General features: G+C 46.0%; 1 long non-coding RNA gene across 3 annotated transcripts; it reads left to right on the forward strand.

The window, feature by feature from the left end:
- Positions 1 to 754: 754 nt before the first annotated feature.
- LOC131104320 (uncharacterized) lies at positions 755 to 8,080 on the forward strand. 3 transcript variants are annotated; one of them, XR_009119772.1, is made up of 6 exons: positions 755 to 1,595; positions 1,865 to 2,027; positions 2,108 to 2,220; positions 5,610 to 5,853; positions 6,663 to 6,740; positions 8,020 to 8,080. It is a non-coding gene; the product is annotated as an uncharacterized LOC131104320 (long non-coding RNA). The 3 variants fall into 3 exon arrangements; XR_009119773.1 differs by lacking the exon at positions 8,020 to 8,080 and having other exon boundaries at positions 755 to 1,599; positions 6,663 to 8,013; XR_009119771.1 differs by lacking the exon at positions 8,020 to 8,080 and having other exon boundaries at positions 763 to 1,595; positions 6,663 to 8,013.
- Positions 8,081 to 9,422: the final 1,342 nt, after the last annotated feature.

Consider the following 9,422-nt stretch of genomic DNA (forward strand, 5'->3'; position numbering starts at 1 on the left):
CCCGCGGCGGCCCCGCTCCCGCGGCGGCCCCGCCTCGGCCCGGGCCCCGCCTCCCGCGGCTGCCCCGCTCCCGCGGCGGCCCCGCCTCGGCCCGAGCCCCGCTCCCGCGGCGGCCCCGCCTCGGCCCGAGCCCCGCATGGGCGGCCCCGCCTCGGCCCGAGCCCCGCTTCGGCGGCGGCCCCGCCTCGGCCCGAGCCCCGCTCCGGCGGCCCCGCCTCGGCCCGAGCCCCGCTCCGGCGGCCCCGCCTCGGCCCGAGCCCCGCTTCGGCGGCGGCCCCGCCTCGGCCCGAGCCCCGCTTCGGCGGCGGCCCCGCCTCGGCCCGAGCCCCGCTTCGCCGGCGGCCCCGCCTCGGTCCGAGCCCCGCATGGGCGGCGGCCCCGCCTCGGCCCGAGCCCCGCATGGGCGGCGGCCCCGCGGACACCGGCGGCCGCCACCCGGCACCGCCCCAGGTTCCGTTCCTCGCCGGCCGCTGCAGACTGCTCGCCGGCGGCCGCCGCCTTAATAATGCTCTTTGGTCGCCGGCGGCCGCCGCCTTAATAATGCTCTTTAGTCGCCGGCGGCCGCCGCCTTAATAATGCTCTCTAGTCGCCGGCGGCCGCCGCCTTAATAATGCTCTTTAGTCGCCGGCGGCCGCCGTCTTCATAATGCTCTCTCGTCGCCGTCGCCGTCGCCGCCGTCTTCATAATGCTCTGTAGTCGCCGTCGTCGCCGTCTTCATTATGCTCTCTAGTCGTCGTCGTCGTCGTCGTCGTCGTCGTCGTCGTCGCCGCCGCCGCCGCCGCCGCCGCCGCCGCAATCTTCAGCAGAGTAAGACAAAGCTTACTTTAGCCACAACTTCACCGTTGAGAAAACACAGTATATGATTGCCCATCATAACGTTTAGGGTTAGGGTGTCATGAAAAAACCCCATCAAACATCAACACAATATATCTATTCTATATATATCTACAACAGACTTGGATAGTCGTGTGCAAGAATAACCTATTTACGTGGCTTAAAACAAGTAATTTTACAGATATTTCTTTCATAGACAGTCCCGCAAAGCACGCTGGGATGTGCGCCTATCGACTCTACATTATGAAGAGGACAAGGAACTGCTGATTATGATGCGGGCGAGGGAGGATGTCAATTAAGGGCCTCAATTCTTTCATTTCTTCTCCTTAAAAATTATTTTTATGTCAATCTTGGCTATGTTATTTGTATCATGTGTCATTTGTGTGCTCTCAACATACACTTGTCAGTCCCAAATACACTCAACTTCATCTATGTATGTCCGTCACAGGCCACCGTACTGATCCGCCAGTCAGCGATGACGTTACGTGAAATACAACTAATCAAATAAAAACTCTTTTTTCACAGCACCCTACGAACGGTGCCCAAGGTGCTTCAGGAAAGTATTAGAAAGTATTTAAGTACTTAGAAAGTATTATTTCTCTTGTTATAGTGTGTAAAATCATTGTGAAACACGACGTCACATCCGCGCTGAAACTTCCTGTTTGCACTTCCTGGTTTCGTCCGGAACATGGCGCCGACCATCCCAATCACGCCGTGTCAATCTGTTTGCAGCCAAGCTCAAGTATTCTACAGGGAATGCCGTAAGTACGTGTTTATTTCATGTTTTGAGATGTCAAAAACGCTGCAACATCGGTGCCGTGTTAAAACAACCGACGATGTATATGTTCAAGCTAAAATGCTAGGCCATAGTCGTACCTCCGTTGGACATTCATCGACTACTGTTTGTAAAACTAATAGACGTCATTTTTGAAACTTTTTATCGAAAATGCTTGAGAATATATTGAAAATGCTTGACAATATGTAACATGTGTATCGCTTTGTTTTTTTCTACTTTTCAACACTGTTACAGGCATGTGTTTGGCCAGCTATTGTCGGCCGGGTTGAGCGTGAACCAGGAAGTGCGGGGATCTCGTGTGTTCTCTCGTTGCTGGGTAGTGGAAAAAGAAAGTTGCCGGGAAGCAGCAGGCAACCGTGTTTCTTTCCCTGACGAAATCAGGCCGCCCCTTACCACGGTATGGGGCTGAAAATACTGACAGTTAACACCGCCACGACCGTGAAAATGTGCCCAAGTAAACTGTTTGTCTTTCAACAGCATCGTTTTCATTGGCGCCAACCTAATTCGGCATCGAGTCGGCGTTCCAACACCCTGACGGAGAACACCGGAGTTGCCATCTAACTCTGACGCCACACAAGCAATGCTACAAGGTCAGTATCAAAGTTTCAAGTCACGTTGAAGCACGAATAGTGGCGTTTCGCTCCGACAATAGGACAATACACAGTACATAAACGATGTCGAAGTTGACGAGCTGAAGCCGAGGCCGTCATTTTGTGGACATACAGTCCCTGACAAAAGTCTTGTCGCTTATCCAAGTTGTAGGAACAACAAATAATAACTTGACTTGTAGTTGCTCAATTGGAATCAGAAATGACTTATATGAAAGGCAAAGCCCTCTAGATGATGCTTTTTATATCAAAATAAAGTTTTGTACCATTCATTGAGTTTTAACATTTCATTAGGACATAAAGGTCAGATTTTGCTTGGACAAAAGTCTTGTCGCATACAAAAAAATGTAGAAATAATACATATACTTAATTTTGAATACACAAATATGCTACAATAACATCAGAACATAAAGTCATTGTACCTTGCAAAAAGAATTAATATTGTGTATGGCTTCCATGAGCTTGGAGGACTGCATCCATACATCTTGGCAATGACTCAAATAACTCATCTGGAATGGCCAAGAAAGCAGTCTTGCAGGACTCCCAGACTTCATCAGGATTTTTCGGCTTCATCTTCCAAGCCTCCTCCTTCATCTTACCCCAGACACGCTCAATAATGTTCATGTCTGGCGACTGGGCTGGCCAATCCTGGAGCACCTTGACCTTCTTGGCTTTCAGGAACTTGGATGTGGAGGCTGAAGTATGAGAAGGAAGCAGAATTTGCCCTTTCTTGTGGTTTGGAATGTAATGGGCAGCGAGAATTTCTTGATATTTCAGGCTGTTGGTTGTTGATGAAGGAGGAGGCTTGGAAGATGAAGCCGAAAAATCCTGATGAACTCTGGGAGTCCTGCAAGACTGCTTTCTTGGCCATTCCAGATGACTTATTTGAGTCATTGCCAAGACGTAAGGATGCAGTCCTCCAAGCTCATGGAAGCCATACACAATATTCATTCTTTTTTCCAAGGTACAATTACTTTATGTTCTGATGTTATTGTAGCATATTTGTGTATTCAATATTAAGTATATGTATTACAGTGAAGAAAATAAGTATTTGAACACCCTGCTATTTTGCTATTTCTCCCACTTAGAAATCATGGAGGGGTCTGAAATTTTCATCGTAGGTGCATGTCCACTGTGAGAGAGATAAACTAAAAAGAAAAATCCAGAAATCACAATGCATGATTTTTTTAACAATTTATTTGTGTGATACAGCTGCTAATAAGTATTTGAACACCTGAGAAAATGAATGTTAATATTTGGTACAGTAGCCTTTGTTTGCTATTACAGAGGTCAAACGTTTCCTGTAGTTTTTCACCAGGTTTGCACACACTGCAGGAGGGATCTTGGCCCACTCCTCCACACAGATCTTCTCTAGATCAGTCAGGTTTCTGGGCTGTCGCTGAGAAACACGGAGTTTGAGCTCCCTCCAAAGATTTTCGATTGGGTTCAGGTCTGGAGACTGGCTGGGCCATGCTAGAACCTTGATATGCTTCTTACGGAGCCACTCCTTGGTTTTCCTGGCTGTGTGCTTCGGGTCGTTGTCGTGTTGGAAGACCCAGCCACGACCCATCTTCAATGCTCTGACAGAGGGAAGGAGGTTGTTCCCCAAAATCTCACAATACACGGCCCCAGTCATCCTCTCTTTAATGCAGTGCACTCGTCCTGTCCCATGTGCAGAAAAACACCCCCAAAGCATGATGCTACCACCCCCATGCTTCACAGTAGGGATGGTGTTCTTCGGATTGTACTCTTCATTCTTCTTCCTCCAAACACGCTTATTGGAATTATGACCAAAAAGTTCTATTTTGGTCTCATCTGACCATAAAACTTCCTCCCATGACTCCTCTGTATCATCCAAATGGTCATATGCAAACTTAAGACGGGCCTTGACATGTGCTGGTTTAAGCAGGGGAACCTTTCGTGCCATGCATGATTTCACATCATGACGTCTTAGTGTATTACCTACAGTAACCTTGGAAACGGTGGTCCCAGCTCTTTTCAGGTCATTGACCAAGTCCTGTCGTGTAGTTCTGGGCTGATTCCTCACCTTTCTTAGAATCATTGAGACCCCACGAGGTGATATCTTGCATGGGGCTCCACTCCGATTGAGATTGACCGTCATGTTTAGCTTCTTCCATTTTCTAATGATAGCTCCAACAGTGGACCTTTTTTCACCAAGCTGCTTGGTAATTGCTCCGTAGCCCTTTCCAGCCTTGTGGAGGTCTACAATATTGTCTCTGGTGTCTTTGGACAGCTCTTTGGTCTTCGCCATGTTACAAGTTAAAGTCTTACTGATTGTATGGGGTGGACAGGTGTCTTTATGCAGCTAACGACCTCAAACAGGTGCATCTTATTCAGGATGATACATGGAGTGCAGGTGGACTTCTAATGGGCAGACTAACAGGTCTTTCAGGGTCAGAATTCTAGATGATACACAGGTGTTCAAATACTTATTTGCAGCTGTATCACACAAATAAATTGTTAAAAAATCATGCATTGTGATTTCTGGATTTTTCTTTTTAGTTTATCTCTCTCACAGTGGACATGCACCTACGATGAAAATTTCTGACCCCTCCATGATTTCTAAGTGGGAGAAATAGCAAAATAGCAGGGTGTTCAAATACTTATTTTCTTCACTGTATTTCTACATTTTTTTGTATGCGACAAGACTTTTGTCCAAGCAAAATCTGACCTTTATGTCCTAATTAAATGATAAAACTCAATGAATGGTACAAAACTTTATTTTGATATAAAAAGCATCATCTAGAGGGCTTTGCCTTTCATATAAGTCATTTCTGATTCCAATTGAGCAACTACAAGTCAAGTTATTATTTGTTGTTCCTACAACTTGGATAAGCGACAAGACTTTTGTCAGGGACTGTAATTGGCGCGCAGCATGCTCCAAATAACGGAAGCAATTGTTTCAACCGGTTCATTTGCAATCCATAACATAATGTCAACGACTTTGGCCCAAATTGACACCGATTTATTAAAAGTATATTTTGCTACCCTCGTCATAGTCAAAAGTGCTTTATTTTTAAATATTTCTTTTGACGTGAAAATCCCTTGATGTCCTGGTTAAGTCGTGTGCATGGCGTGTTAAGTTCGTGCCTGTTGCCATCAGAGGCGAGGCATCTCTTAGGTGAGTGTAAGCCGCTGATTTCATCTTTGAGCATCGTTGTGACAACGGAAGAGAAAACACTCATAACCCTTCCCCCTTATTCGGTCTATTTTTATGGCGACTAAAAAAAAAACTCACTTCTAAACACCACTTCATTACAATAAGTATTCAATGCAGTAATGAATTTCATAAAACTCAGTATTTCATTACAGCAATGGAATAGCAGCTAATCTTCCTACTTCTGTTACAGATGAAAAGCCGCTTGGCGCTTAACAGCCCGTGGGATCCCTCTGCATCCATCTCAACATGAGCTCCAAATCGTCATGTGATGCCATACGTTCTCCAGTGGACTGTTTCACCTATTGCACGCACAAGACGCCATTTTCTGGAGCTTCAACCTTTTGCGTCCATCAGCAGTCTGTCGGCCCCCGGGGAAGGACTCATGTAACCGTGTTGGCACACCATCAACAACATGGCCTCGGCGTTCTTCACAGGTAGGAAGACTTGTTCAAGTAAATGACATGATACATACACACATGTAGCACAGTAACACAGGATAAATGAATAGATGACAAAAGATATGCAATTCATACACGAGTGCCATGACTAATGCTTTGGCTGTAAAGTTTGCTCTGGCTGTTACAGCACAATGTTAGCCGGCCACATGGAGGTCATTACAATTGGCCTACATTTCTTCCCAGCTCTGACAGCTACTCTCTTCTTAATCACCACTTGTACTCTTTGTTAAAGCTTAAGGCTAAACCAACTGTAACACTTGTCTACACGAGGGGAGCATCTGTTGACAACAATGGAAGTATTTTGCAATAATCTAGTCATGTTAGTACTTACAAAAAATGTCACACTTTGTATAAGGAATGTTTTTGCAGTATTTATGGGTTACAATCGCTCCACTTGTTGTGTACTTTTTTGGACCTTTAAAAGCATTTGTTTCTATCTTTTCTTTTTCTCAATAATTGTATTTGTAGTATTTTAAATGCATGCAAGTGACCACTATATGGCGGAATTTCCAAAGAATATTAGCAGTACCTAAAAAAAAAAAAAAAAAAAAAAAAAAAAAATTCCCAAGTACAGTCGCAGTAATTTTAAGTGACCACTAGATGGCGGAAATTCACAGTTTCAGTTGCAGTAATTTAAAGTGGCCACCAGATGGCGGAAATTCCCAAGTATAGTTGCAGTAATTTCGAGTGGCCACTAGATGGTGGAAATTCCCAAGTATAGTTGCAGTCATTTTAAGTGGCCACCAGATGGCGGAATTTTACATTTTAAGTTGCACTGCTTTTAGGTGACCACCAGATGGCGGAAATTCCCAAGTATAGTTGCAGTAATTTCAAGTGTCCACTAGATGGCGGAATATCCCAAGGTAAGTTGCACTGCTTCTAAGTGACCATCAGATGGCGGGATTTCACATGTTAAGTTGCAGTACTTTTAAGTGACCACCAGATGGCGAAATTTCACATTTTAAGTTGCACTGCTTTTGGTGACCACTAGATGGCGGAATTTCACATTATAAGTTGCACTGCTTTTGGTGACCACTAGATGGCGGAATTTCACATTTTAAGTTGCAGTTCTTTTAAGTGACCACCAGATGGCGGAATTTCACATTTTAAGTTGCACTGCTTTTGGTGACCACTAGATGGCGGAATTTCACATTTTAAGTTGCAGTACTTTTAAGTGACCACCAGATGGCGAAATTTCACATTTTAAGTTGCACTGCTTTTGGTGACCACTAGATGGCGGAATTTCACATGTTAAGTTGCAGTACTTTTAAGTCACCACTAGATGGCGAAATTTCACATGTTAAGTTGCACTGCTTTTGGTGACCACTAGATGGCGGGATTTCACATGTTAAGTTGCAGTACTTTTAAGTCAACACTAGATGGCGGAATTTCACATGTTAAGTTGCACTGCTTTTGGTGACCACTAGATGGCGGGATTTCACATGTTAAGTTGCACTGCTTTTGGTGACCACTAGATGGCGGGATTTCACATTTTAAGTTGCACTGCTTTTGGTGACCACTAGATGGCGGGATTTCACATGTTAAGTTGCAGTACTTTTAAGTCAACACTAGATGGCGGAATTTCACATGTTAAGTTGCACTGCTTTTGGTGACCACCAGATGGCGGAATTCCACATGTTAAGTTGCAGTACTTTTAAGTGACCACCAGATGGCGAAATTTGACATGTTAAGTTGCACTGCTTTTGGTGACCACTAGATGGCGGGATTTCACATTTTAAGTTGCACTGCTTTTGGATGACCACTAGATGGCGGAATTTCACATGTTAAGTTGCAGTACTTTTAAGTCACCACTAGATGGCGGAATTTCACATGTTAAGTTGCACTGCTTTTGGTGACCACTAGATGGCGGGATTTCACATTTTAAGTTGCAGTACTTTTAAGTCACCACTAGATGGCGAAATTTCACATGTTAAGTTGCACTGCTTTTGGTGACCACTAGATGGCGAAATTTCACATTTTAAGTTGCACTGCTTTTGGTGACCACCAGATGGCGGGATTTCACATTTTAAGTTGCACTGCTTTTGGTGACCACCAGATGGCGGAATTTCACATGTTAAGTTGCACTGCTTTTGGTGACCACCAGATGGCGGAATTTCACATGTTAAGTTGCACTGCTTTTAGGTGACCACCAGATGGCGGAATACCCCAAGGTAAGTTGGGTTAGGTATGGGTTAGGGTTAGGGCTAGGGTAGGGTTAGGGTTAGGGTTAGGGCTAGGGCTAGGGTTAGGGCTAGGGTAGGGTTAGGGTTAGGGTTAGGGTTAGGGTTAGGGCTAGGGCTAGGGCTAGGGCTAGGGCTAGGGTTAGGGTTAGGGTTAGGGTTAGGGTTAGGGTTAGACTTGGACTAGGGTTAGGGTTAGGGTTAGGGTTAGGGTTAGGGTTAGGGTTAGGGTTAGGGTTAGGGCTAGGGTTAGGGTTAGGGTTAGGGTTAGGGTTAGGGCTAGGGTTAGGGTTAGGGTTAGGGTTAGGGTTAGGGTTAGGGTTAGGGTTAGGGTTAGGGTTAGGGTTAGGGTTAGGGCTAGGGCTAGGGTTAGGGTTAGGGTTAGGGTTAGGGTTAGGGTTAGGGTTAGGGTTAGGGTTAGGGTTAGGGTTAGGGTTAGGGTTAGGGTTAGGGTTAGGGTTAGGGTTAGGGTTAGGGTTAGGGTTAGGGTTAGGGTTAGGGTTAGGGTTAGGGTTAGGGTTAGGGTTAGGGTTAGGGTTAGGGTTAGGGTTAGGGTTAGGGTTAGGGTTAGGGTTAGGGTTAGGGTTAGGGTTAGGGTTAGGGTTAGGGTTAGGGTTAGGGTTAGGGTTAGGGTTAGGGTTAGGGTTAGGGTTAGGGTTAGGGTTAGGGTTAGGGTTAGGGTTAGGGTTAGGGTTAGGGTTAGGGTTAGGGTTAGGGTTAGGGTTAGGGTTAGGGTTAGGGTTAGGGTTAGGGTTAGGGTTAGGGTTAGGGTTAGGGTTAGGGTTAGGGTTAGGGTTAGGGTTAGGGTTAGGGTTAGGGTTAGGGTTAGGGTTAGGGTTAGGGTTAGGGTTAGGGTTAGGGTTAGGGTTAGGGTTAGGGTTAGGGTTAGGGTTAGGGTTAGGGTTAGGGTTAGGGTTAGGGTTAGGGTTAGGGTTAGGGTTAGGGTTAGGGTTAGGGTTAGGGTTAGGGTTAGGGTTAGGGTTAGGGTTAGGGTTAGGGTTAGGGTTAGGGTTAGGGTTAGGGTTAGGGTTAGGGTTAGGGTTAGGGTTAGGGTTAGGGTTAGGGTTAGGGTTAGGGTTAGGGTTAGGGTTAGGGTTAGGGTTAGGGTTAGGGTTAGGGTTAGGGTTAGGGTTAGGGTTAGGGTTAGGGTTAGGGTTAGGGTTAGGGTTAGGGTTAGGGTTAGGGTTAGGGTTAGGGTTAGGGTTAGGGTTAGGGTTAGGGTTAGGGTTAGGGTTAGGGTTAGGGTTAGGGTTAGGGTTAGGGTTAGGGTTAGGGTTAGGGTTAGGGTTAGGGTTAGGGTTAGGGTTAGGGTTAGGGTTAGGGTTAGGGTTAGGGTTAGGGTTAGGGTTAGGGTTAGGGTTAGGG

This window comes from Doryrhamphus excisus, chromosome 16, assembly GCF_030265055.1.
Source record: "Doryrhamphus excisus isolate RoL2022-K1 chromosome 16, RoL_Dexc_1.0, whole genome shotgun sequence".
NCBI classification, from domain to species: Eukaryota; Metazoa; Chordata; class Actinopteri; order Syngnathiformes; family Syngnathidae; genus Doryrhamphus; species Doryrhamphus excisus.